Source organism: Passer montanus, unplaced genomic scaffold (genome assembly GCF_014805655.1).
Source record: "Passer montanus isolate IOZ18808 unplaced genomic scaffold, ASM1480565v1 scaffold5, whole genome shotgun sequence".
Classification (NCBI taxonomy): domain Eukaryota; kingdom Metazoa; phylum Chordata; class Aves; order Passeriformes; family Passeridae; genus Passer; species Passer montanus.
Genome location: NW_024369929.1, coordinates 3,239,812 through 3,266,547, shown reverse-complemented (window position 1 = coordinate 3,266,547; position 26,736 = coordinate 3,239,812). Strand labels below are relative to the sequence as shown.

The 26,736-nt window shown below is 39.9% G+C and overlaps 1 protein-coding gene and 1 long non-coding RNA gene across 5 annotated transcripts in view; one reads left to right on the top strand and one right to left on the bottom strand.

Moving 5' to 3' along the window:
- The window catches only part of APBA2 (amyloid beta precursor protein binding family A member 2), an 85,051-nt gene extending 59,202 nt beyond the window's left edge, over positions 1–25,849 (bottom strand). The window contains exons 1-2 of one of the 4 annotated variants that reach the window (XM_039723206.1): positions 25,703–25,813; positions 1,660–1,917 (exon numbers count right to left, since the gene is read on the bottom strand). The gene's annotated coding sequence lies outside the window, so the exon portion shown is untranslated. Of the gene's footprint in view, positions 1–1,659; positions 1,918–21,700; positions 21,851–25,702 lie in introns of all 4 variants that reach the window. The other 3 variants (XM_039723207.1, XM_039723209.1, XM_039723205.1) reach the window with 3 other exon arrangements.
- Positions 3,343–17,483, top strand: LOC120509020. The gene is made up of 3 exons (XR_005629133.1): positions 3,343–3,455; positions 15,691–15,947; positions 17,112–17,483. It is a non-coding gene; the product is annotated as an uncharacterized LOC120509020 (long non-coding RNA).
- Positions 25,850–26,736: the final 887 nt, after the last annotated feature.

Sequence of the window (26,736 nt, the reverse complement as noted above, 5' to 3'; positions counted from 1 at the left end):
GGGGCAGTGAAATCTGCTTCAGAAAACATTATGCCTTCTGAATTGCAGACCTCTAAGAATCTACAGTATCTGAAAAGTGGTAAATTGATGTATTTCAGAAATGTGCTCTATCACCTGCATGTCCTGTGCATCAGCTTCAGCCCATTGCCATATCCTGCAGAAAATGGGTGGTTTGGACTAAGCTGGTATAGGCAAGGCACAGCATGCAAGAGGATATCAGCATCCTGCTTCTTTCACAGGGTTTGTAGAATTAGTAGCTGCTGAATTTCGTGGCTCTCTTGTTTATGATTTTGCCTCCGGGCACCTCTCTTACTGTATGCTCATCAAATCCTCACCTGTAAGATTTTGAAGGCTTTAGTATTATTTTACAGTCATTCTTCAGCAGCATTTTCTTATGCTTTGATTTTGTTTTCACACCTCAGCTGAAATTTGTCCAAACAGCTGAGCACGAAATGTACCCAAGAACAGGAAAACCCCAAGTACACAGTAATTTCCTTCAAATGCCTTCAAAGATTTACAGGACCTTCAAAATCACCGAAAACTATAAACTAGGAATACATAATCTGAAATTGGAAGGGGCCTTAAGTAATTTCTATTATACTGCTTTTCTGCAACACAGCTCCATTTTAATGTACTGAATCATTCCTGGAGTTTTTCTAAGATGATTCTCCATAGTATTATTTCGCAAATGAAAGAAATGTGTATTCATCCATTGGTTCTGAGGCCTTAAGTCCTCCCAGGAGAATTGCAAAAGGAACATAATGTTCCAAGAGCTGGATCACTGGTTGAGCTGATGGATGTGAAAACTCTAGTAGCTAGATAATAAGCTATTGGCTGCAGTTCTAAGAGTGAATAAATTATTTTAAGCTTCATAGTAATTCATGCTCACAAAATGAGTAAGGGTACCATCTGTTCGACTACAGACAATACAAAATTCTTTTAATTTGATATTAAATTGCTCACTTTTGACATAGCTGTGTCACTGGTGAACAGTCCTTATATTGGAAGGAGAAGAAGCAGAAACAATAGAAGCAGAAACTTACCTTTTCTGAACAATGGCAAACAATCACTTAGGCCTATAAGCAAGGTAGATAGAAATGTAATACATAATTTTGGAGTAATATATATATGTGGAGGGAGAATTTGAACTCTAAAAGGGGGGGAATGAAGAAGGAGGAAAGAAGGTAGTGAAACTACTTGGGGAATTTTCAGGTTACCTCACCTGTTCTACAGTGGTGTTAAAACTTCAAATAAGCAGGGTATCCTGCACCAGGAAACACAGGTACTCTCTACGCCCAGCTTACTTAATTTCCATGTTTCTAATAAAAGCCTTAACTAACTCCTGAAGTTCTCATTCATCTCCCTAGAGACCTTACAGTCATACCTCCAAAGTAATTTAAATTTTAAAATTTAAATAAATTTTAAGGCAATGGATGTGATGTGCTGAAAATCTGAGTAGAATCTGGTTTTAATATATTTTTTATTTTATAGCCTATCTATGGTATTATCTAAAAGTAATTAATTTGTGCTGCTTCTAGAGAAAGTGGGATCATTTCCTATACTCCATAAATATTTTTACTAATTCCTATTGGAGAATTTAGTTTTAATGACATTATTGCATTGGACAAAAGAAATTTTTAGTATAATAAGAAAAATGACCTGAAGTAGATTTGAAGAGCTGTATCATACTTCTTCCTCTTCTCTCTCACGAGAAGGATGGGGAATCAAGCATTCCTCCTCCCTGTGCTGGTAGTTTGCCAAGGCAGAGGAAATTAGTTGAGTCTACCACGGTTTACTATTCATATTACAAAGTACAAGACAGAATAGCTGCAGTGGATTATCAAACACAGAACAGTCAGGTTTTCCACGGCCAAGCAAGGTCCTGCTTCAGCTCCAAAGCAAAAGCCAACAGCTCTCCTGCAAAGGAGAACAGGAACACACTGATACAAGGTCAATCATAATGAGAACCCATATTAGCACTTCAGTTGCCTTTTCTTTTTCTTTTGGGGGGGCAGGGGGTGGGTAGGTAGCAGAGGAAAAATAAAATTTTCTCAATTTATATGCAGGATATAGATTTTAATGTATTTCCTAACACCTTTTCCTACATGCAAGAGCCAGCACAGGAAGAGGCTTAACCTGCTTACTAGACACAATAATAAATAGATGATCAAAGTCCTGTATCTCTAATTGGTTGCTGGATAATAAATAAAATAGGAGACTAAGAACTTTTAAGGTTTTCACCTTAAAAAACAGATTTTAAAATTTATTATTATTACTGCTACTGTTAATGGAAAAGGAAACAGTGATTTGATTATGTGGTCACACCAGAGGTGTAAGAATATTATCCTTGTAGTGTTAGCCTGAGTGGTTATAAGAAAAGAGAAATTGCATTCACTAAGGTCAGAGAAAACATTACAGAAATTAGACACAACTTAATTAGAATTGTAAAAGATTACTTCCTTGGATATGATACAGAAAAGCATGTTACATTTAGAAGGCATATGAAAAGGTACATGCTAATTGCAGGCATGAAGGACGGGCAAAAAAGTGTTCTTTCCTATAGTGGCTGTGAAAGGAAGTAACAGGGCATAAACAGGGTATAAAAACTTCTGGTTTAGAGGTGTATTGGTCATATATTTCTGTTTTAGGAATGCTGAGAGAACATCTAAAATCCTGAACAAAGACAAAGTCTGGAATAGAGGTGCAAGTATAAATCATCCATAACTAAATATGAGATTACTGAGACAAAGTGTATGGAGGGAAGTAAGATGGAACAATGGACACTGTTGTAATGACTTCTACAGGAAAAGAAAAACTCCTTGGGAAAGCGTCTTGAAAAAATTTCAGGACCACAGAAAACAATACAGCCATGAAAGACTGACAGCAGAGAGCACAATTTCAACAAGAAACTCATGCTGGCAGTGTCAAAGACCCTGGAGAACAGAGCAATGGTTTTGATCTTTGACCACCAGAATGAAAAGTCTGAAATCAAAAAGCAGTTCTAAAGCAGTGTCATCTGAAAGACTGCATTGTGGTCTCATAGCTCAAAGAAGAGCTGAATAGATCTGGGTTGGAAGAGACCTTAAAGATCATCTTGTTCCAACCCCACTGCCATTGACAAGGACACCTTCCACTAGAACAGGCTGCTCAAAGCCCCATTATACAAAAAATAAACTGATGTGATAGTTTTTTGGCAGATTAAATTAGGTACTTTTATTTGCAATGCTACTTTTAATCTAAGTTTTCCATGCATAGTTTCCTTTTTGGCTAGCAGCTTAATATCTTATATCACGAATTATGTCACAATTTGGATATTTTTTCCTCTCTTTTTTTAGGATTTAGTCCAGACTCTTAGAATATCTCTGCTGAAGGGTGGTGGAAGGACTGCAGTTCTGGGGAACACAGACAATGTTTCTGCACAAGCTGGACACGATCATGAAGAAATTTCACCTACAGTAAGAGAGATAATTAATATTCTAAGTGCTTTGTGAATAATCATGAAACTAGCATGCCATTGTTTAATGACCTCCCAGAGCTGTCCACCGTGACACAGTGGGTTCTCAGAATCCAGGGGGTTCTCAGAGTCCCAGGGGGTTCTCAGAGTCCCAGTTTGGCCAGGCCTCCTGCAGCCGCTGTGCTGCTCCAGTTCTGGAGGCAGAGCAGGGCACAGAGGCACAGGGACCTGGGTGCTTCCAGCTGGGATTCCTCCCAGCCCTGAGGGATGCTGAGCTGAAGCTGTTCCAGTGTTTGGGTGCTGCCTTGCCTGACTAGAAGAGACTGAGCAGTGCTAGGCTGTAGTCACAGCCACTTTTCAGGACCTGCAGCTGTGTTTGAACATGTCTGAGGTGACTTGCCCCAAGCCTACGTGGCTGAGATCGAAATTCTCACAAAGGGCTAGAAAATTTTCTAACTTGTTCTGTAGCTCTGTTGAACCCTTCATGTCTGCAGGGGAAAAAAAACCCAAAACTTTCTTTTTTTAATTTTTCTTCCCTTGGTAGTCTTGCAAAGAGATAGAACTCCTGAAAAGATGGTGAAACTGGGCTACAAAGGTGTTATGTAGGACATCTACATGTACCACAAAATACTTCTCTCTCTTACCACACACTACAAACAACTTGATGTTAACTCTGAACTTTCTATAACAAAAATAGCTGAAATTATTACAGCAGGAAGTAAGGAAAGGAAAGTTCTTTGTATTTCATAAGTATTTTTTCTATCTGCAAGTTTTGTAGTATTGGTCTCCCTCCTGTTCTTCTACAATTGCTGCTGCAGTCATGCAAATAGAGTTTTAAAGCAACTAAAATAAGAAATTAAAGTCTTCTAAAAATTTAAGAAGTGGCCTGGGTTAGACATGAAAGAATTTCTAGTGCTGTGTTAAAAATTGAATTTTTCAACAGTTAATATTCTATTTAATTATTTTGCTTTAAGATATGCAGTCTTTTATAACACACTCAGTAAATTGTCTGTTCAGTTATTAGAAGTCTGTGAAAGGAAGTTACAACTAATACAGCACATTTCCTAGAAGCTGTACTTAAGATATTAACGCTTCCTACTAAAGTAATTTAAATAGGCCTCTGAGTTCAATCACCTCTAATTGATCTTGTTGTGATGGCTTGGTTCCAAACACATTCTCTCTGCTTATTGAGATGCATTTCCTGTACAATAGTATTATACAAGCTGCCATTTATACTTCACTGTACATTTCTATATTACTACATTATTTTATTATAATGTCCTTGAGATCCACAGTTAGAGATCAGTTAATTTTCTCAAGTCATTTACACAGTAGGGCTTAAAAGTACTGCAAAGCTTGGCTGTGATAAGGTTCAACCCTTGGGATTAATGCCAAGAGGTGGCAGTGAGCTGCTGTACCACTGCACCACACTGCAGCAATTTTCCTAGGCTAACCCACAAACCCATGTATGCACTCTGAATCAATAAGCAGCATTCCAACGCAAGCATTTACAGAAATACTTCAGGTTTCCTAGCAAGTCTGATCTGAGGAACAACCCCACACTTTCAACCCTTGGGATTAATGCCAAGAGGTGGCAGTGAGCTGCTGTACCACTGCACCACACTGCAGCAATTTTCCTAGGCTAACCCACAAACCCATGTATGCACTCTGAATCAATAAGCAGCATTCCAACGCAAGCATTTACAGAAATACTTCAGGTTGTTCCTTCTGAGGAACAACCCCACACATTTCAGTCAAGTAAAGCTTTAGCAAGTATGTGTTTTAAAGGTCAAGGAGGGAGTAACTTCCTTTTTGGGATAAGAAGGGCCTGTGCCATACTCTGTTTTGGCAGAACTGTTCATCCTCATCTTGAGGCATGAAGTTATAAAGGAACCACAAAAATAGAGGACTAATGCTCCTACAAACAGGAGATTAATAGTGGGCAAACAGAAGCTGCCATGCTGAGATGATGCATGAAGGACATTCTCCTCAAAAAGACTCAAAAAACCTTTGCCTACTGGATAATAACAATAATGAGGATGTGGTGCTTGTTCTTTTTAAAAACATCCAACACCTTCAGAGGTTATACAGCAGCCCTGAGTAACCTGGAACTCATACATGTGCAAATACAAATCAAGTTGATTATGGTAATAAATTATGGGTTTATTATCATGATTAATTTGGGGAGCAGAGCGTTTCAGGAAGAGAGAACTCATTGCTTAGTTATTCCATAAAAAGAGCAGACATTTCATTTCTGATCAGTTACTTCACTGGAGTTGAAAGATGGAGAACAAAAAACAAAGTAAACTTTCAAGATCTTATGAATTATAGTTCCTAGTTGGGTTTTCTTTTATTTCACTGCAATTACTTTGAGATACATTTCAGCAGGGACTCAACCCTAAAACACTGTATTGTTAAGTAAGAAGCACACAGGAACAAAAGAAACAAAAATGAACTTTACCACAGTAGACACTGTACACCCTAGTAAACACTGTCTACTAGATTATATGCAGGTGATAATAATCTTTTTTCTAACATCTAATAGGTTTTTTGCCTATTGTTAGGAAAACCAATGTGTAATTTGACTTAGTCCATTCTAAGTAGTAAATTAATGTAAATTTTTAACTGGACACAAATCTTGATCTCTTACACTCTCTGATTGCTACACTTGAATATTTGTTACACTGCTGGAGAACACATCTAGTAGTGAGTTTCATTTCCTCAACAGAGCTGCTATTTTCCAGTGCACAAAACATTAAGACAATCTCTAGAGGCTGTCAAGAATATCATGCTATTATAATAAAATAACTGTTATATTAACTAGGAAGATTCTTAAAAATACCAGTAGCATAAAAACATTTGAGGAAGTAGGTATTTTGTTATTAATTCTTTTGTTAGTTGAACATCTCTAATTTTAGAATCAAAATACTTTGAAGTTAAAAGTGACACAGTTGGAACATAGAGTATTCTTCTAACTCTTTAGGCATCATATTTAGTTAACTGGTCACACTTACTGCCAGCTTTATTCTGCTTTCATTTTAGTATTTTTCTTTCAAAATCATGGATTCCACCTCCCTAGAGTTAGTGCAGCAGTCTGATGGACAAAGCCTTGTCTGTACCAGAGATCTCCTGATTCATTTTTCCTAGGGCAATTCACCCATCTATTCCTTCATCATTGGTTTTACAACAGAATTGCTGAAAACACACACAGAGTTATACAGAAAAGGATACTTAAAGTCAACACATAATTGAACTTAGATTAAATTTTAAGATAAATTAATTAGTCTTCTTAATATTTTCCAGAAATCAATTATATCATCAGTGATGCTGGGGGTATGGATTCAAAGTGTAATCCAAGAGAAGGAGATGGGTATGAACACAGAGGGATCTTAGAAATAAACTGAAATAAGAAATAAACCTTCCTATATACCCTGCAAGTATTAGTAAGTAAATGATGGCTGTGTACAGTAGGTGGAGGAGCAGATATTAAACTGGAGAATCTCAAATACCTGTAAATCTCATATATCATCAGTTCTTTTTAGCCTATTAGGATTATGATGAGTTATCTTTCAAAATCTCTTCCAAAGTGTTCTGATTTGCCTCTGATACATGACTGTGGTCACTGTAAATTTTAAAAAGCTAGACAAAGATAATTCAGTTTCATCAGTTCAACTTCAAACAATAGTGACAAGCCATCTATTCTTATTTATTTTCATTTCCTATTCAGCTCCAGCTGCAGCCCAAACACAGCACCATAAACTGTGAAGCAGGAGTCTGGGGAACAAACAGTTCATGGGTCTGAACAAAAGGACTAGAGCACCTTATTAAAAATAAATTCTAGTGCTTCAGTAATAAAAAAGCCCTTAATTGTATCATAGTGCCACCTTTACTACCTGAGCAGTGAAACTTGAAGGCTCTAAAATTGCTCAAAGGGCTGATGATTAGCACCTAGGTAGGTCTTAAACTATCAAACTCAGTGTTTTTCTATTCTTGAATTGTTAGTTGCTATCTTGAGAAAGATTTTCTTTGCATCCAGAAACACAGGTGTGGCAAGCAGTTAGAAGAAAATAAACCAGCTGCTGCTCTGCATAGAAAATCACTGCAAGTCACCAGTTACAGGTAATAAAGGAAACACTGGCAAAAATCCACTACATGATACCCCAAACCACTACTGTTTATATTCTGTGCAGTTCAAAAATAACCAATGATATCCAGTCACTGTTGTCCAGGTCTGCAAATCTGCATCCAATTTGATTATAGTGCATGAGAAATGAGAATGCTATTTCCAATTTCTGCCAGCCTGATAGGCTACAACTGCACTCCTGCAGCCCCAAGGCAGCATATTTTGTTTCTTCAGGACAAGCCTTATCTGAGATTTTGTTTTCTCTACATTTTCAACTTTCAAACTTAATTTAAGCTCAGGTGAATTTGAGCATTTTCCTCAAAGTTCTTTTCTTTATCACTGAAATGATGACCTGATGCAGAGGAATTAGCTGAATAACCCAGTCAAGGCTCTTCTCAACAAGGCTGCTGTACTTTACATCTGTCAGGAGTGCTGAGGTCTGGGTGAAGTTAAGGAAGGAGGCTTAGAGCAGTGGAGTAAAGAGAGGCAGGAATGGAGCATATGTATAAAACAGTATCAGGAACAAGCAACATAAGCAGCTGTGTCTTTAAAGCCTATTTGCAACAAATAAATTAAGGAATGAATGCCTTTTTTTTTTTTTTTTTTTGGTGGAATTAGGAAGCTAACATAGGAGGATGACTGACTAGAAAATTATAGGGCACAAAAAGACAGCAGTACCAAGTACCAATGTGCAAACCAAATGGAAAAAAATTGTTCCAAAGCAGGAGCAGACACTGCAGGTACCTAACTTCTATTCTTACTATAAAATCAAAATGTACATTAAGGAAATCTGTAATTAAGTGTGCCTTCTATGAAACTACAGTAAATAAAAGCTATTCAGAAGAGCAGGAAGTGACATATGGTCACTCCTTTAAGGATAATGTTCCTGTTCCAAAGATATATGAGCTTTTTATTTAAAAGGAGATGCAAAGTCATGCAGGAGAGTCCAGTCTCCCCTTGTCTCTCTGAGAAGATTTAAAGGACTCTTTCCATTTGCATGTAAAGGTGCTTCTGCAGTAACAATACTAAATGCTGAAGAATTACCTTGTCTGAATCCACTGATCAACACAGTAAATCCTAACTGGTGGAACAATGACAAAACACAAGCCAAATTTGCACAGTGCTTTGTGAATCAACTGCGGCATTTTATCCCTTCTGAGATTACATGAGGCATGCCCAGAGCTGCCTCCTCTTACAAGCACTGATCACCTGGAGAGGGTTACAGTTTAGTATTCCTAAATCACTGAATTCCTGAATAATTTAATACACTGTTTTTATCACTATTCTTCATCATACTTCTCCTACAAATAAAAAACTCCAAGAATAGTCTTGGCTGAAGATGGTGGCAGTGAAACTGGATTAAAGGACTGTCAACTTTTTCTGCTATCATCCACAATGTCTGACAGAGGTTTACAGAATTAACTACTGGCCCTGTCCATGCCTCATCCCAAAGCTAAGAGCCAATCCTAAGCCACACTGTCCTTCACACAATTGTATCTCTTTGCTGCAGACATCAGTTAAGGATGACACACAGCAGGCTATATATGGCCCTGTGACACTGCACAAGAATTCATTAGGAAGGATAGTCTTTTAAAGTCTTTATTTTTAAAATTATGATTGGTTTAAAATAAAATCTAAAACCTAAAAGGAGTTTTAATGCAGAGCAGCCATGTTTTCACAAATATAACTGGAGATATTCCTGGGGCAGAGATGTTTGAAGCCCAGGTGAAAGAAATCTCTTTCTGTGGAACACACACATGCTCTCCAACAGAAGAGATTGGCCATTCATTTTTTGTCTGTGTGCTTAAGAGGGCACATTCTTGTGTTTATCTAGACTGCATTTGATAATTACAGATCAGGTAATTATTGAAATCCATTAATATTTCCTTATGGTATTTTTCTGAAGCTTCTTCCTAGGAGGCAAGACACAATTATTCTTAGGATGATCTTTGGATGCAATTGCTCCTAACAGTCACAGCTATCATGGTATTATTTCAGATGTACTTCCTGGCTGCATTTACTGGGCTCTCTTTCCTCTTCTTTTTAGTGAAGAATAAATTATAAGTCTGTTTTGTTTTAAATCAGACAGAGTTGGAAACAGCATAATAAGATATGACAGGTTACAGCAGAAGTCAACTCCTGAGAATTCTCTTATTTCCCCATGCCAAATCTGAAGATGCCATAAACTCAAATCCTCTCTGCCAGTCATAAAATTTTAATTAGCTAAAGTAAAAATACTGGTACTATTTACCACTGATCTTATTTATTTCTTAAACTGCCAGACTTAACACTTCCAAAACAGCTTGCCTATTGCAAAGGACATTACTAGTACAACAGTAGTCTGTTTCAGCATACACGTGAGCATCCTGTTCAGCTTCATTACAATTAATCAGTAATCCAGTCTCTTGTTTCTCACTGCCAAATGATAAATTAACTAGTAGCTACATTCATGGATGGAATATTAATTTATATAATGCCCTGGGGTACTTCTATGTAGTACAAGACACCTCATGGACAGGTACCATTGAAAGCTTTAGTAGAACTGTGAAACAAAAAAAAGAGTAAATCTAGTCAGGATCAGCTGAACTATATGAAAACAGTCGAGATCTGTATCAGCAATTGTGGTAAACACCAATGAGATATAAAAAATTAAGCATGGACATTGCATGGAATAATGAATTCTTCTTTTAAATGCAAAAAACCAGGTACCTTTCCATGCAAATAATACATTTCTGGAAGTTTGTGAAGAACACTTTGACTTTTTCAAGGTCAATTATGTTGTCAGAGCATAGCACTGTATGTGTGTTGTGGAATGGGGAGATTTGCCCGTTCTGGAAGTGATTTTTTCCCCAGTTGCTCTGCATCATCTGCTCAAGATTCGCATTACATGCATGAGAACAACAGAAGGATCCAGAGGCTCTGCCTCTGGCCTTGCCTCTTTCAGCATTCCTTACATGCTGCAGGCTTTATCTGGCAGGGTGTTTCAGCTTTCTAGTGCATGAAAATGACCTTTGCACAGGTGCAGAATGGATACACAACTGTTTGCCTCTGCCATAGTCTTGTTTCTGGTTTATCTGCATTTCTTCTAGTCTTTGACTGTTGGAGCTGATGAAGTATTGATTTCTAAATGATGAAAGTAAATTCCATAAAATACTAATAATCTGGTGGTACTTGGTGTTACCAAAACATGCTTAAGATGCATTATATTACAAAATTACAGTATAACAGGATATACTTTTTTTAGTAGCTCTAAAAACATAATGAAACTTCAATGGGGAAATTCTTTCCTCTGTAGATTTTTCACAGTCCAAAGAAAACTAAATACAGGATGAGCTCTTGGTAAGACTATAGTGGGGCCTGCAGCTCCCTGTAAAATGCTAGACTGCATTTTGAAAACTCACAGCACCCAGCTCAGAATTATCAAATCAAGGCATTTGAGCACAAACTGCTTGAGTTTTGAGCCTATCAGCAATCCAGAATGGCTCTCATAGCACAAAACACACAGCATAGGAAAATGCTTGCCAAGAACAGAATGAAAACCACTGAGAAAGAAACAGGGTTATTTTCAAATTTCTAGCATAACAATATTAATTATTATGAAGCTTTCTCTCATAGGGATTATTTTAATTCTCCATTCTGAAGTCAATCACTGCACCATATATAAAATAATTTCAAGCTTTAATTATAAAAGAATAGGCAGTGTATTTGAAAGCAGCACAGAGATTTGGCTAACTCAGGCATTTCAAGCAAGGCTCACATTTTGATGTCACCTTCTGTTCTTGCATTTTAACGTTCCAGGCATCCTGCTTTATGAGCAGGTTATCATTTATTGCACAGCAAATGTTGGAGAGCTCCTGTTCTCCCTGGACCTGGCAGCTTTGTCCCATGTATGACAGCATCAGAAACTGGTATAATCTCAAGATCTAGACTTCTACAGGGAATAAAGGATTTATTTATCAAGCATAGTGGATGGGGCTGCTCCTGCAGGAATATGAAAAATTGGTCTGCATGGAGTATAAGACTCTGTATGAGCCACAGCAGACACATTTACAGGCATTTGTCTGAGGTATCATGAGACAAACTTGACATGAGACTCAGCCACATCGTTGTTTACCACCTTTGTAAACACTTAAGGTCTTATTAGGCACACAGAGCACAAGTTTGACTTTCTCATTCCAAATGCAAGGTTTTTGGAAGGAAAAAGCATTGGATATAGGCTTTTGAGCTTTTTCTGTTGTCCTTTTGGAAAGTTAATCACCAGATTTCTCAGTAAAGGATGCACGAAAACAGCATTTTTCATCAAACATGCATCAGACTGAGGGAGGGCTCCCAAGGTGACTCCTCAACAACCTACCAGGTTAGCATTACCTCTTCTATTTTAATTTAAAAACAAAACAAAACCCTGGACCTATCATATATCATGATTGTTGAATAAACACTTAGTTCATCTAAGATAAAATTCATTAAATTAATAACTGCTGGATGTTTCAAACATCCAGCTATCTGAAAACCAAAGTCTGAAGATGAGGATTTATAAATTGCAAATGAAAGAACTAGTCCCCTGTGATACCAGGCAAATGAACAGCATGTTGGTAGATGTTAAATCCTAAAGCATAAATAATCTCCTTAAACCTACATCTGTGAAACCCAACAGTGAACTTAAAAATATAGCTGTCCTTTATGTCAACAGAAAATAATTTAAGCAAACAAAAGATGAAAACCAGGGTAGTCAAAATGCTCTGCAATATTGGATTGTTGTATGTAGAGGACCTGGGGGGAATTTACCTGATTTGGTTGAAAAAAAATAGCGAACCATCCTATTGCAATGCAAATTTCAGCACATTATTTAATGCCATTGAAAAGAAGCAATCAGCTATGGATGGATCATCCACAGTAACCAGTATAATTTAAGTAATGATATCATTGTTTATCCTCACTTGGGGTAGGTGGAGTTTTACATTGAGGATGTTGTAGCTCCTTTGAAGTCTGGTTCTCTACAGCTTGTTTTTTTGGTTGTATAGACAGATCTTTTGCTTTCCAAAAAAGTACCAAGCACTTACACAGAGGTTTAAATCTGCCAGCTGTAACATACTCTGTATACTGAAAGACCAAGACCTTATAACTCTGTCAGGAAGAGTTAATTAGTAAGGTGAATATTTAGATAAAGCCTATTTCCTGTTCTATTTAAGGATCTATTTCCAGATGTTACTGTAGTGTCACACTGGGAAAGATGTAAATTAGGTTGATCCAGACTGAGGTTTCTGAGAAGTAAAACAGTCTCTACTGTTGTATTATCCATGCAAAGAGTAATATATGAAGAAAGCCTTCTCTTCACCAAGTCAGTGAGAAACACTTGACATAAAATTTGTTACCTAATTTGCCTGTTTCATGTAACAACCTGTATTTGGTTTGATGTGATTTATGCACTCACATCTTTCTCCCAAATCAATTTTCATCATTCCATTTTAAAGGAACCAAAGAGGTTATCTGCTTCATATTTATACCAGCATCCACAGATGTGTGGCATTAAGGGTGGGGGGTTTCTGGTATCAAGTTGAAGGGCAAGGATGCCTTCATGTTCATATTTATGTTCACATAGATCCAGGACTGTAGCTCCATTTATATGCAAAGCAGCAAACTCTATGCTTGGTTACTCAACACTCCAGCAATGACTGCCTATAATTTATAGACAGAAGATGACAAAGTGCCAGTTATGTAAAGAGCTTTGAGCAGATAAACAGACTAGTCTATGCAGATTTCTATCTGTGAAATTGCAATACCAAAGACAGTGCTCTTTTATTTTGGAGAACTGAGCTAATTTTTTCCCTTCTTTTTCTCCTCAGTATCTTCAATGCCTAAACAGAAGATTTCAAAGTTTCATTTCTTTTCTGATGCTACACAAAGTACAAATAACATTCATCTTGGATGAATAAAATATGCAATTAGTTCACAGTTAAAGGATTCTTTGAAAAAATGTGACTTTGGCTATCTCAACTGACTACTCTAGCTTGAAAAAGTTTCTCAGTAAAGGTGGAAAAACCCTTTTCTCTGCAGGCACAGTTCAAGTGAAATTCTTGATTTAACAGCCTTTTCTCTGCTGGAACTGTAGGTATGAACTGTGTTGTTTAAATTGCTCCGTTTACAGCTAGGAAGTGAGGCATCATTAGCTGTCTAGGCTCTGATGCACAGCTCTTATCCCAATAGATCCTAATGGCTTGTAGAGGAGAAAAGAGGCATGTGGATCTCGTCTAATTGGAGAAGTTGTTGAAAATTGAAGAACTGAGCTTCATTAGACAAAGCAGGGGAACAAGGCAAACCCTTTGTTTACTCCTGAAGTTTAGTCCCCATCTTGAGTGGTTCTGGTAACAAAGTCAAGGGACTGAATATTTCTTAAAGTTTCTGACCATCTTTGGGTAAAAGCATCTTGATTTTAGGTGATTTCTATAACAATGCAACAGAATCTGTAGGATTCAAGCTTGATGCTATGAGATGATACCCCATAAATTAATCGCTTCTGAGCACAGTTCCCCTTACACATCAGCCTACTGAAGGTCTTAGGAAGCATTCATCTTTCTTTGGACCTTCATGATGATAACTGAATGTTCATCTCACTTTTGCCAAGTCATTAGGGGAGAGCAACTGTTCTAAATGAGACGGTAGATCCTACTCTCTACAGGTGTCTGATAAAGCTGAAATATTGTCATTATGAAAATAAGAGTAAACAGAAATATTCCAGCAGAAATGGTAGAACAGATTGGCATGAGCCTTTGGCAGCTCATACTATGCTATTTGTATCTTTTTAGTCTCTTGAATAATCTTGGACTCTGTGCATGTCACTCCTCCATGCTCATTACCTTCATGAGAGCACAGAAGATGATTGATAGCTGGCTATCTCTCCTTTGTCTTCCCTGCCATCCTGTGCTCTGCCAGAGATGGAAACATTGAGAGTTCTAGAGGTCTGTCAAAATCATCACTATGTGAAGTGTTTAGCCTACATTTGGGGCTGATTTTTTTCCTTTTCTTCACATACAGGTACATAGACTTTCCCTATCAGTAACTGACAGGCTAAGCAGGCAACAGTGCAGCACAGAGCAGGAAGAACACTGAAAACTCACTGTTAGACAATATTCTAAAAAGTTTTAATACAGCTTCAGCCATTCTCTTGGAGGAAGTGTACTCTGTCATTGAATAAGATGCAGTGTCAGCAGGGTTAATTAGATTTACAGTTGGCCTAAACAAGAGATTAGGTTTTGGCTGCAGCTGGCTTAACTGCAGGATGTAAAATACAGAAAAAAACCCAACTCTGTGGAGCAGATCTGTTGGAGAAAAGACACTAATCCTGCAGTGCAAGGTTGCTGTACCCCAAGGTTATAGCTGGGCAGCAGCATGGAAGACACCTACATACAAGCCTCATGCTCCATATCTGGTACATTGACTAGCAAAGGACTAGGGGAATATTAATGAAATAACATTCTCTAATATTCTAATATCTTTAGAAATAGATACATATAAAAGCTAGTGTGAAAACAAGAATTTCCCCAGCATTTTATTTCATTTGTTGTAAGATGAAGTTTTGCAAAATGTATTTAAATAAGCATGCATTTCCTAGGTTCTCAGTAAATGTACCTACGCGCTTGGCTAACACTTTCAAGAATTAGCATTTTTCATTTAAAGATGAAACAGTTTAAAAATCACTGAGGCATCACACTGGTACATTGTAGGTCAGTCTATTTTGTAGTTATCTATGAATTTTCCAATTCAGAACTCTGCGTCTCTCATCACTAAACATGCAGTAAGTAGTTACTGAGGCAAGAATGTAAATGGCAGTATGAGTCTTGCTGATTTATTCAGTAATTTCATTATTTATCATAAATAGACTGGTTTGTCTTCAACCGATGCTCAAGGCAATAGGTATATAAATTTTGATATCTGGTTCAAAGTAAGTAATGTCTACAGTTGCATAAGTATATAGATATGTGACACAAAGTATTATGGCTGGCACAATATGATCCTTAGAGTCTCCTAATTATATAACTGTTGTGCTCATTGGAAAAGACAAAACGTAGACTAATTCCTCTAGCAATTTGAACAATTTCTATTTTTCTATCACTAGGTCAATTCTGTTTCACCTTTCTAAGCTTTATTATTATCAACAACAACTGAATGAACTGAGCAACTAGCCCATGGCAGTCTCCTGGTGGTAAGCAGAAGTTCCTGTGTTGCAGCCACAGTCCTGCTGGGGCTGTGGGACATTCCCAGGGGCAAAGCACTGCGGGGAAGGCTGCAGCTCATTTGCAAAACTGAAGTCTTCAAAGATGCTTGAGCTGCACCCAGTTCAAATCAAAAAGGTCAACTTCCAGCCACTTAAAGGTATGTCACAGTCCCTTAAAATAGAAGTTGTCCACACTGTAAAATAACAACTGCCTAACACTGTGTGAACCTCTCCTGGGCTCTCCCAATGGATTGAAAGGCTCCTAGAGGGCTTCCCTGCAGGATCCAACTTTGTACCATCCTATGTAGCCTAGCATTGCAAGGGTAAAATCAACTTTTGTGCCTCCTGATATCAGCCCCTTTACCAGATGCAAACCCTAAACAACCACATTATATATTCCTTTCCATTTAATTCTTCCTCTTGTATTTGCTATAGTGACAACTTTCAACTGGGGGCAAATAAATCCTAAATTATATGTGTTGTGGAAAAGTCTATTAACCAAGATTTCATCAGGTTAAGTATTCTGCAGACATTCCTGCCACAAACAGCTTAAAAATCTATAAGTCTACAGCTGAAAAATTAATAAAGTACACTTTGGGGAGTTTGTTTAAAAATCAAACACACCCTCATTCCCACCCCCAGTGACACAGTACTGGTAAAGAAAACAACAACGAAAATAATGTAATAACTGCAAAGCCATCATTTTATAGTCTCCAGAGCAGAGAACTTGCTATTCATATTTACATAGGCAAAATATTTAATATTTTAATCTACAGAGTTAATTCTTTTTATCTTTGTAGTTTAAGCCAGCAAGAAGATTAACAGCAAAATGCAACTAAATAGTAGATCCAAATTAAGATTTTCCAGTTAGGTACATTTAAGTTATATTCTCTGATTATTACAGATATATCTATAATTCAGGTTTTAGTAAAGGTTTGGTCTGTGTGTTATTGATTAAATCCAGTGTTTTGCAACCTTTGATACCATAATATGAGTTTATATTGGCCTGGTACCAGTTTTTACACTATTCTTTTCCTGTGACAGATTAATTTAAATAGAAGATACAAAACTGTGAAGTCTTATTTAGACAATTGAGTCTTTTGAGCAAAGACAGTCTACTGCTGCCTTCTAAATGCCTTCCACCAAGGGGTTCTAGACACTTGGTTGGCTCATAGGCTCCACTACAATAGATTTTTATCTTTCTTTTCCAGACATCTCCATTTTATCAGGATGCTACTATGGTGTTAAGTTCCCCATGTATGATAAACGTCAGACTTTAATATTTAGGAATTTCTGTTTGAATTTCCCCTATTTTGTGACAGTCCCTCAGGATGATCCTTGACAAGGAGCCTGGCATGCACTCGGGCACAGGATCCACCCTGCTGAGCCTCTGAGGCTGGAGGAGGAGAGGCCAGGACTGCCACAGGGCCAGCCTGAGGAGCCACAGGCGATGTGTCACGGTGACCAACTTGTGCAAGCTGCCAACCAGGCAGGGAGGGTCAGCCTCAGCTGGCAGCCACAGTGAGCCACGAGCTTACCTGATGAGGACAGAGGTAATATCTGAAGGACAATATGGATTTCATTCTGTCAAGAAACAAGACTCCTTGTGCCAAGGCCCAGGGAGGATGGGAATCTTAGAGCAGAAATAAACAGCTTTTGTTTCCTAACCTTCCAGTGGCATTTACCAATACTGTAGCAGGTTACTACTTTACTTAATTACTACTTTAAATAGGAATATCATTGAATAGAGGAAAGTATGTAACACCATGGACTGTTCACTGATAAAACAGCTGGTTCAGAAACTCTGATTGACATTGGCTTGTTTATATTTATCACCAATGGTTATAACAATGTTAAGTAATATCAGAAAGAAGACTGGCAACTCAAGCTTAGTACATTCAAGCAGGTGCTGGTTAATATTAAGGAACTTATTTCTATTACAATTGCTGTAGCACTGCAAATCACAAGAACTCCAGAATTAAAGGTATCATATTGTCCACAGATGTTTAAAGTACAAATTCATAGTTTCTTCATTCCTGGAGCCTGAGTATAAGCTCAAAGCTGTAATTCTCACACACCAGAAGCTGGGGCCTAAACTAAACCATGAAATATTGTAAGAGTCCCAATAGCTCAAAGCTGTAATTCTCACACACCAGAAGCTGGGGCCTAAATATTGTAAGAGTCCCAACGCTGAAAAATGTCAACATGTCTAAGTTTAATCAATGTTGGCTCAAGAATAAGACAGGTATTTTACTGAATTGTGACAAAAAAAAACTTTAAAAACAAATATAGATATATGCACAGGAAGGAAAATAATACTGTTGCAAAGGTATAGTAGTGCTGTAATATATAATTCCCCTCCATTTCTCCCCCAAATCATTATCTGTTAGTTGGTGGGTCAGTTACAATGCATACGAATTGAATAATGAATGGAGGACAAATACCAAATTAAACACATGCTGTACAGTTCATTTATTATCACTGCAGATAGGTGTGGAATAGATGTGGAAAAACCTTAAGGTGGTCTCTTTCCAAGTACTGAAAACAACCAGTATCACAACAGATACCTTTTACTTGGTAAAAACTGAGACTTCCACCTACCACTGAAAACATAAAGAATTTACTTGGTAAAAACTGAGACTTCCACCTACCACTGAAAATATAAAGAGAACCCCTTAATTATTAAAAAAAAAATAAATCAAAACACAAAAGCCAATCAACCAAAGAAAACCCCTTAATTATTAAAAAAAAAAAAAAATCAAAACACAAAAGCCAATCAACCATACCAAAAGGCAAGCAAACTAAAAAATTCCTACCAATACAACTGACTTAAAGGCACATTCCTGATACTACACAGGTTTTTTCATGGCAACTCTTCCATCAATAAAGCCAGCAGTCATTAACCAGAAATGAAGAATTCTGCCACCAACAACCTTCATAATGCTGGAATCTGCAATACAATGCAAATCACTATTTAGTAGGAAGCGTTCCCTTCCAGTGCTCATTTTATGCCACTAATGCAGCACTGAGCATGGAATTTCTAGTCACCAACAGAATTCCTTCCCTTTCATTCATCTAATATGCAACAGCTCTTATCTCCTGGGCCATAACATGTCAAATACTTCTACATAATTAAAGCCACACTGATTGACTGGCTAAGAATATCACAGGGATAAGTTTCTTTTTAAAGCTGCCTTATCTGTAATCAAGAGTTGTCTTCCAGTAACACAAGATTTTGTGCCTAAAGGACATTTTATATATATCTACACACACACATATATAGAAATAATGTTCCTTTCTCCTCCACAATACATCAATAACAAGAAAATATCATCATACTCTGATTTCCCTCTGTTGTGTTAAATTGGAGAGGACAAAAGATGGCAAGAGGCACTTAGTAAGGCAGGCAAAACACATATTTTTTAAAGTATGGAAACTATAATCAATATTCCTCCTTTGATAAAAACCTTTATTGCACTCCCAAACAGAATCTTTCCATATTTCATTGCTTTGTGCATATCTTAGATTTGTTGTGATGGTGGGGTTTATTTTAGAAAAGAAAATTAAAATCTGTAGAGGCCAAAAAACTATTAACAAATTGGTGATGAGGCTTACGTCTTGTCAGGTTATTTTATATTTCAATGTACTGTTAACAGTTCATTCTTTTTAAATACAGATCTAAGGGCAAATTTAAATATCAAGGCAAGCAATCTGGTAGCATGGCAACAATGTGCTATGCTGCATAGTAAGAATTTGGAACTATGCAAGCCTGCTTCTTTCCTATACTGGATTATTTTGTAAGAGCAGAAATCAATTTATGTTCTTTGTAATTGCCTTGATGATTATTTATCTGTTAGTAGCTGTAGTCTTCTTTAAAACTCAAGACACAACCCTGTGAAGCCTGGTACCAGTCAGAATGGCCATCCTTACCAGACACAAAAGCTGCAGATCAGAAGAAGAAAGAAAAAAATAAAAGGAAAAGGATATGTTTAGTAACAGTGTTTAATGCAAGATTTCATTCCCAGGAGAGCGATTTGATATGGATTTGAGGAGCATAGCAGCTCTGAAGCAATCTTGCTTCTGCATGAGAAACAGGCAATTCCATCTCCATACACTCCCCCAGATGTGTTGAAAAGGCATCTCTCAGCTTTCAGAGTATGAGTTTTGAGACCTGTTTTAAAATTTGACTAAACAAAAAAGGTGCACTTACCCTTGAACTGAAATAATTTTTGTGGTAGCTCGTAGCAGTGATTCTTGAGAGCAACATCAGTTTATTGATACCATTGCACACTTGGTGATTGGGAAAAAAAAGTAAAATCCTGTGTTATTCTAGAACAGAATCTGGTCTGGGCCACCCTCATTTTCTTAATCCAGTAACTCGGGCATATTTACCATGTTGCTGGAGCAGGAAAAGGCGAAGTTAACGAACGCTTCTGATTTTCTGATCTTGAAAGGCACACTTGGGTGACCAAGAGTCCACCCAAGCATGTTTGTTTCTGGGTAGTGGACGAAGGCAGTAAAGGTGTGGATGGCATTGTGGGAGTATTATTTTCTTTATTATTCTTCACATAAAGATCAGGTAGTTCACTGAACCTGCACAGTGAATGCCAAACACAGCTACTCCTTCTGGGAGGGTTTTACAGCACTGCTTAGATCTGTGCTGTCCCTATGGACTTGTGCTTCTCACCACATGTTCCCATGTTGCATAACATCTCTTGGCACTTTGGATGCCAGTGGTCAAATCCAGGTCTGCACCCTCACCAGAACACTCATGGTCAGTGTTACAGAACTGTTATTTGGGTTGTGAGCTGCTTGTTGCTGGTTTTGTACATTTAAGATAGAAAGAAGTAAATGTGCCTGCTATGACTACATTATGAATTCCTGGCTAAATCTAACTTCTGTACTCAGGTGAAAGACTTCTAAATCTTTCTGTCTTACTACTTAATCTTCATTAAATAAATAAGTAAAATAAATCTTACACTAAATCTTCAAGGGTCAGATCCTGTGAACGCTGAACACAAAGGTAAAATACATACACAAGAAAAACTTGTAAGGTCAGGTCTCTCTTGGAGAATATTTCAGAAATAAAAAGGATTTCACTCCTCAAAAATTATTAAGGTTACTGTACAATTGATTTGGGAAGATTAACTTATACAAAGGTTGTACCTGAGAAGTGCATTTGTGAAGAGAATCTCTCAGTAAAGGGATCTGAAAGAAACTTCATCTTACTAGTTCAAACCAGAGAACCACCCCAAGATACTCCTCATACAGCTCCCACTGCAAGCCTGGGTTGGTGTCAGTGGATGTCTGCATTGCAGAAGTACTCCTTTCATTAAATAAATAAGTAAAATAAATCTTACACTAAATCTTCAAGGGTCAGATCCTGTGAACGCTGAACACAAAGGTAAAATACATACACAAGAAAAACTTGTAAGGTCAGGTCTCTCTTGGAGAATATTTCAGAAATAAAAAGGATTTCACTCCTCAAAAATTATTAAGGTTACTGTACAATTGATTTGGGAAGATTAATTTATACAAAGGTTGTAGCTGAGAAGTGCATTTGTGAAGAGAATCTCTCAGTAAAGGGATCTGAAAGAAACTTCATCTTACTAGTTCAAACCAGAGAACCACCCCAAGATACTCCTCATACAGCTCCCACTGCAAGCCTGGGTTGGTGTCAGTGGATGTCTGCATTGCAGAAGTAAGGATTTGAAAATCCTTATCTAGACTGCAAACCTCACATTGGTTATGACTGACATATTTTGTATACCTTTTTGCTAACTTTCCTCTTCATTTCCTTCTATTTCAAGAGAAAATGATACCTTCATGCATGAGTATACTTGAGAGTATGCATCTCCAGCAGCATTTCACGTTATTGAGAACAATGACACTTTTCCCCTGTCATCCCTACCTACAGGGCTTCTAGTTCTTCCTCTTTAGCTTAGGTGGAAGCATCTATTATCCAGGGTTTTCCATACTGGTCTTTGCTCGCTCTAACTTACTCCTCTTGAAGTGCAAATCACCTTCCTCTGCTGCAGCATGTGCATGAAGACAGTAAGTACTGCAACAAAAAAGGAAAGGAATGTCATGTACTCAAGTAACACTGCATTTACCTACCAGCATCAGAAACAAACTGCTCAATCCATTTGTTATTTACCAGTTGTGCAAGGCCTTCCTTCCAAAAAAATAGTATTGTTACCCAAGAGAAGACCTAAGTTCAGACAAAACTGAGAATTCAAATGGAGGTTCTCTTCTCATGGATGCCATGGCAAAGCTTGTGGTGCATATTCAGCTTCTGCAGACAGCAAAAGCCTGAAGCACTACACACTTCACCAATCACATGGTGCTGTCTTGAGCTGCTTTTCATGCAGCTCTCATGGGTCCTCAGGAAAAAATAAATCATACATGTAAATACCCTTCCCAGGAGACTAAAAGCATTTGCAAGTACTTATAATGAGCATTTGACTCAGCGACTGCAAGTTTTTTGAGTGTCTAAAAACCAGTGAATTCTGATTCTGCTTTCAGTTCTTCCTCTTATCTTGTGAAGCTCATGTGACTGCATCAGTGCTTTATTTTCCCTAGATGAAACAACTACCATTGCATCTTTTGCACAAATGTTGCAAGGCTTTAATTGCCTTGTAGTAGTGCCAAAAGATACGTCTTAGTAAAAGCTCTTGCTTGCAAGTAGTATGTACTTCTTTTTATTTATTTCAAGCAAATACCTCTTCCTTGGGAGGCTTTTAGTAAGGTGTTAGTTTGTATTAATGTAATGTTCTATTTCACATGTAATAGAAGTTAATATATCATACTGATACTGTATTCCATCTTTGCTGAGATGCACGGATTAGTCCTAGAATGGAAACTCTAAATCTTTAAAAATCTGACTTCTGGACACATGTCTACTTTTTGTATCATGTACAGATAGGTACAAACAGGATCATAACACTTCAGGTTGTTAAGAATGTCAGAGATCTCTTCTGCTCAAACCAGGGTCATCAGTGAGCCCTGATCAGTTTGCTGAAGGAATTATCTAGTGTGGTCTTTAAAACTTTCAAAACATATTCCATACAACCTCTCTGGGCTACCTGTCTCCATGTATGATTGTCCTTGTGGGGCTAAGTATTTCACTTGTATCCAGTCTGAACCTCTGTTTCAACATATGCCTTTTGTCTCTCATTCTTTGGCGCATGCACTGGGTTGAGTCTGGCTCCAGTTCCCTGAGGAAACTGAGGAAAAGACTGGAAGGCTGCTGTTAGGTCCCCCCTAGCCTCCCTTTGTGCAGGCTGAGCAAGCCCCACCCTCACCCTCTGCTCAGAGCTCAGCCTCCAGCCCACTTCAGTGGCTCTGCAGAACCCCAGGTCTTCAATAACTTCCTTGTACTGGGAGAGAAAAACTGGACCCAGGGTTATAAATCAGTCACCTACTGGGTGCTGAGCAGGAGGGAATAATCACTTCCCTCCATGTCCTGGCTGCACTGCTGCTCATACAGACCAGGATGCTCCTGGCTGTCCTTGCTGCCAGGGGTTGTGGCTGGTTCATGTCCAGTTTGCTGTTCACCAGGACCTCTAGGCTTTTTTGGCGGGGCTGCTCCTCAGCCTCCACCACTACCAATACCAGTGCTTGAAATAATTGCCTGGTTTATTTAAACACAGAGAAATGGATATAAAAAGTCTGCAGAAGCACCTGAATCCTGATGTGTTCAAAGGCTACAACCAAGATTTGTTCTGAAAAAAACCCAGACTCCTCCATATGTCTCTCTGTGAGCTGGTAGCTTGGAACAGGTCACTTTCTCTAATTTCTCTACCCTCAGCACAGGAATATTAACTGAAAGAAGTTCAAACTATGGTATTTTCACAAATTATTTCTTAGCAAATATTCTTATCAGAACAGCTGGAGAGATGGTAAAATTATACTTCTTGAAGTGGTTTCTCATGTTCACAGCCTTAAGCAAAGGTCACTTTTTAAAGACCTAGCTTGTTTAAATTCATGTCCAGTCCCCAACCTGAACCAGCATTAATCAAGTAACTACACAAAACATCCTTTTTGAGACTCCTCCTTAGATCTGTAATACTTTTGACCAAAAGAGCTGAGCCTTTTTGGCCTTTGCAAGAACACTTTTCCTTTACTATCAGAGGATCAAGAGGGAGCAATAACGTAGCTGCTGATTCATTTTTAAAAATAGCTTCAGATATTTCCAAGTACAGATATGGGCTAAACTATCAGAGAATTTAGAAACTCTATGACAGTCAGGGTTTATGAGGACAGTTCTGCAGCATGAAATCCTATGAGCCCCAAATGGACTAAGGACAGTGGCTTCAACTTCAGCAGTTTAGCTCTTGCAGAACAAAATATGAAAGAAAAGCTCTTTAATCTTGTCTGTCCCATATGGAGAAGAACTGGGATGATACAATGATAAATTGCCATCTTATGCTTGACATAAATGTCAATCTTTTGCTTCTCAAACACATAACCTGCACATACTGTATTTTATCTTAAACTAGAATTCCTCCCCTTTCAAGCTATGTTATATTTGAAACACTGTAGCTTACCCAGAACCACAAAAAACTATGACAGTAATTATTTCTCTTTTTCAGTTCTACTTATTAAGTAATGAGGGGTTCTTGGGTAGCAGGCATAATAGATAAATACCTTTCTGGAAACAGATTTCCCAGCCCCTCCTGGGAGATTAAAGGGTGGCCTTGGCCAGGTAATGCGACTGAAAACACTACTTGCATTTTTCAAACTGGTCACAGTAATTTCAGACTTTTCTTAAACATCACTGCAATGCACATTATCTCTATACTATACATGTTGTATGATTTCTTGTCTTTATTTAAATTTCTTTTCTTGTATGTACTCACTAGCATGCAACAACCACCAAAACAACACTGAGGATGCAAAGTACGTAAATCTGAAAGCACAGATTGCCAGTTGAGGCAAAATAAGGCAGTCTTTGACTTTCCAAGATGCAGCTCTAAATGCAGTATTCCCTTCCTTTCCCCCACCCCCATCCCTTTTGTTATGGCAATACAAGGCACCACACACACATATTCAAAAAATTGTTCAATAAGAGGCAAACAGACCATGCTATAGCTCATGCTGTTTATACACCAAAAATCAGGTGTTCTTAATTGAGGACCCTTGTCCCTCCAGATCATGATGAAGGGAACGGGGAATGAGCAGATCAAAGGTTCTGATCCCTTTGCTAGAGTGGAGACATGAAATCAGAACCAAATACAAACTCCGAGCGGTATTGCATTACAGGAGGGCTCCTCTCGCTTTTCTTTTCACTCTTATTAAGACAAACGGACTTAAGCCTCCCGCCCTGCCACAAAACGCGGACATGATGCGGATGCTGCACGGCCGGTCCCCGCGTTACCCGGAGCCGCCGTCCCGGCACGGCGGGGCTGAGGCGGCCGGGCCGGGCTCGGAGCCGGCACCGTCCCGGGGGAGCCGAGCGGAGCCGCAGCCCAGCCCCGGGGGCGGCGGCGCCTCCCGGGCGCAGCGGGGACAGGGCGGCAGCCCCCGGGGCCGGAGCCCCGCGCCGCCGATCGCACCGCGCCGCCGCTCCGCCATGCCGCAGGGGCTCCCCTTCACCCCGGCTCCCCGTCCGCTTGCGGGCAGCTCGGTTGCCAGGGGATGGGGATGGGGATGAGGATGAAGATGAGGATGCGATAAAGCGGGGCAGCTCCTCGGGGGGAGAGCAGCCCCCAGCCCCGATTCGAGGGGAGCATCGGCCGTGCTGGCGGGGGCCGGAGGCGTGCCCGGGGGCTCCCCTCTCCCCTGAGGGGACCCGCGGGATGCTGCCGCCCCACCCCCGACGGAGCCGCCCGTGCCCGCGACGACCCCGGCCGGCGGACGGCATGTCCGTCGGTCTGTCGGTCACACCCCGCCCTGCGCCCCCGGTCCTTACCGCGGTGCAGCGGCGGGGCCGGTCCCGGGCAGCGGGGCAGCCGCAGCCGCAGCCGCTCTTTTGTGTGGCTGCCGAGCGCCGCACACCGCGGCGGGCCCGCCCGGGAACCTGCCTGCGCCAGCGCCCGGGAACCTGCATGGCGCATAGCGCCCGCGCCGCCTCACGGCCCCGCCGGGAGGAGCGGGGGGGCGGCCGCGGGCCCCGCGCAGCCCGGGGGGCTCGGCGGGACGCACTGACCTGCCCGCCGGCCACCTCCGGAGCGGGGCCGGGCACCCTGCCAGCTCCGCCTGTGCCGCACTCCTCAGCGGCGTCCAGCGACAGGACGAGGAGCAATGGCCACAAACTGAAGCACAAGTTTCACCTCAGCGTGAGGGAAAACTTCACTCTGAGGGTGGCACAGCGCTGGAAGAGCTGCCCGGTGAGGCTGTGGCGTCTCCCTCTCTGAAGACGCTCCCAAGCCACCTGGACGCGTTCCCGTGTCACCTGCTGCAGGTGCCCGTGCCTCCCAGCCCAGCGGCCGTGGCTCGGGGACCGTGTCCAGACGCGGGCACTGGGCAGAGCAGGCCCCGGCCCCAGCCCCAGCTCCCTCCGCAGCCCCTGGGGCCGCGGCTGCCACAGCCGTGTGTGCTGCACGCCCGCAGCCCGCTGTGGCACCCGGCAGGGCCGCTCGGTGTCCCCAGGGACCCGCCTTGGCGCTGGGCCGGAGCCCAGGGTGTTTGCTGGGAGTCTCCACAGCATCTCTGTGCGAATAACATTCCTGAGTGCCATGTCATCCTGCTAGGTGATCGCCTCACCTTTCCCTGTTGCTTGAGGTGCTCCAGTGCGACTAAAACCCAGACACCAAAAGTTTGAACATTATAGCAGGGGACAGCACTGGACTCAGTCACGTCCCATGAGAACAAATCACGATTTTTGTGCCCTTGTGCAAATAATACACAGATCCACCCCTAAAGTTTAATAATGTAGGATTCAATGTGTGCTATTTAAAAGCTCGCTCAAGAGGGTTTCTCCAAGAACATTTCTTGGGGTGGATG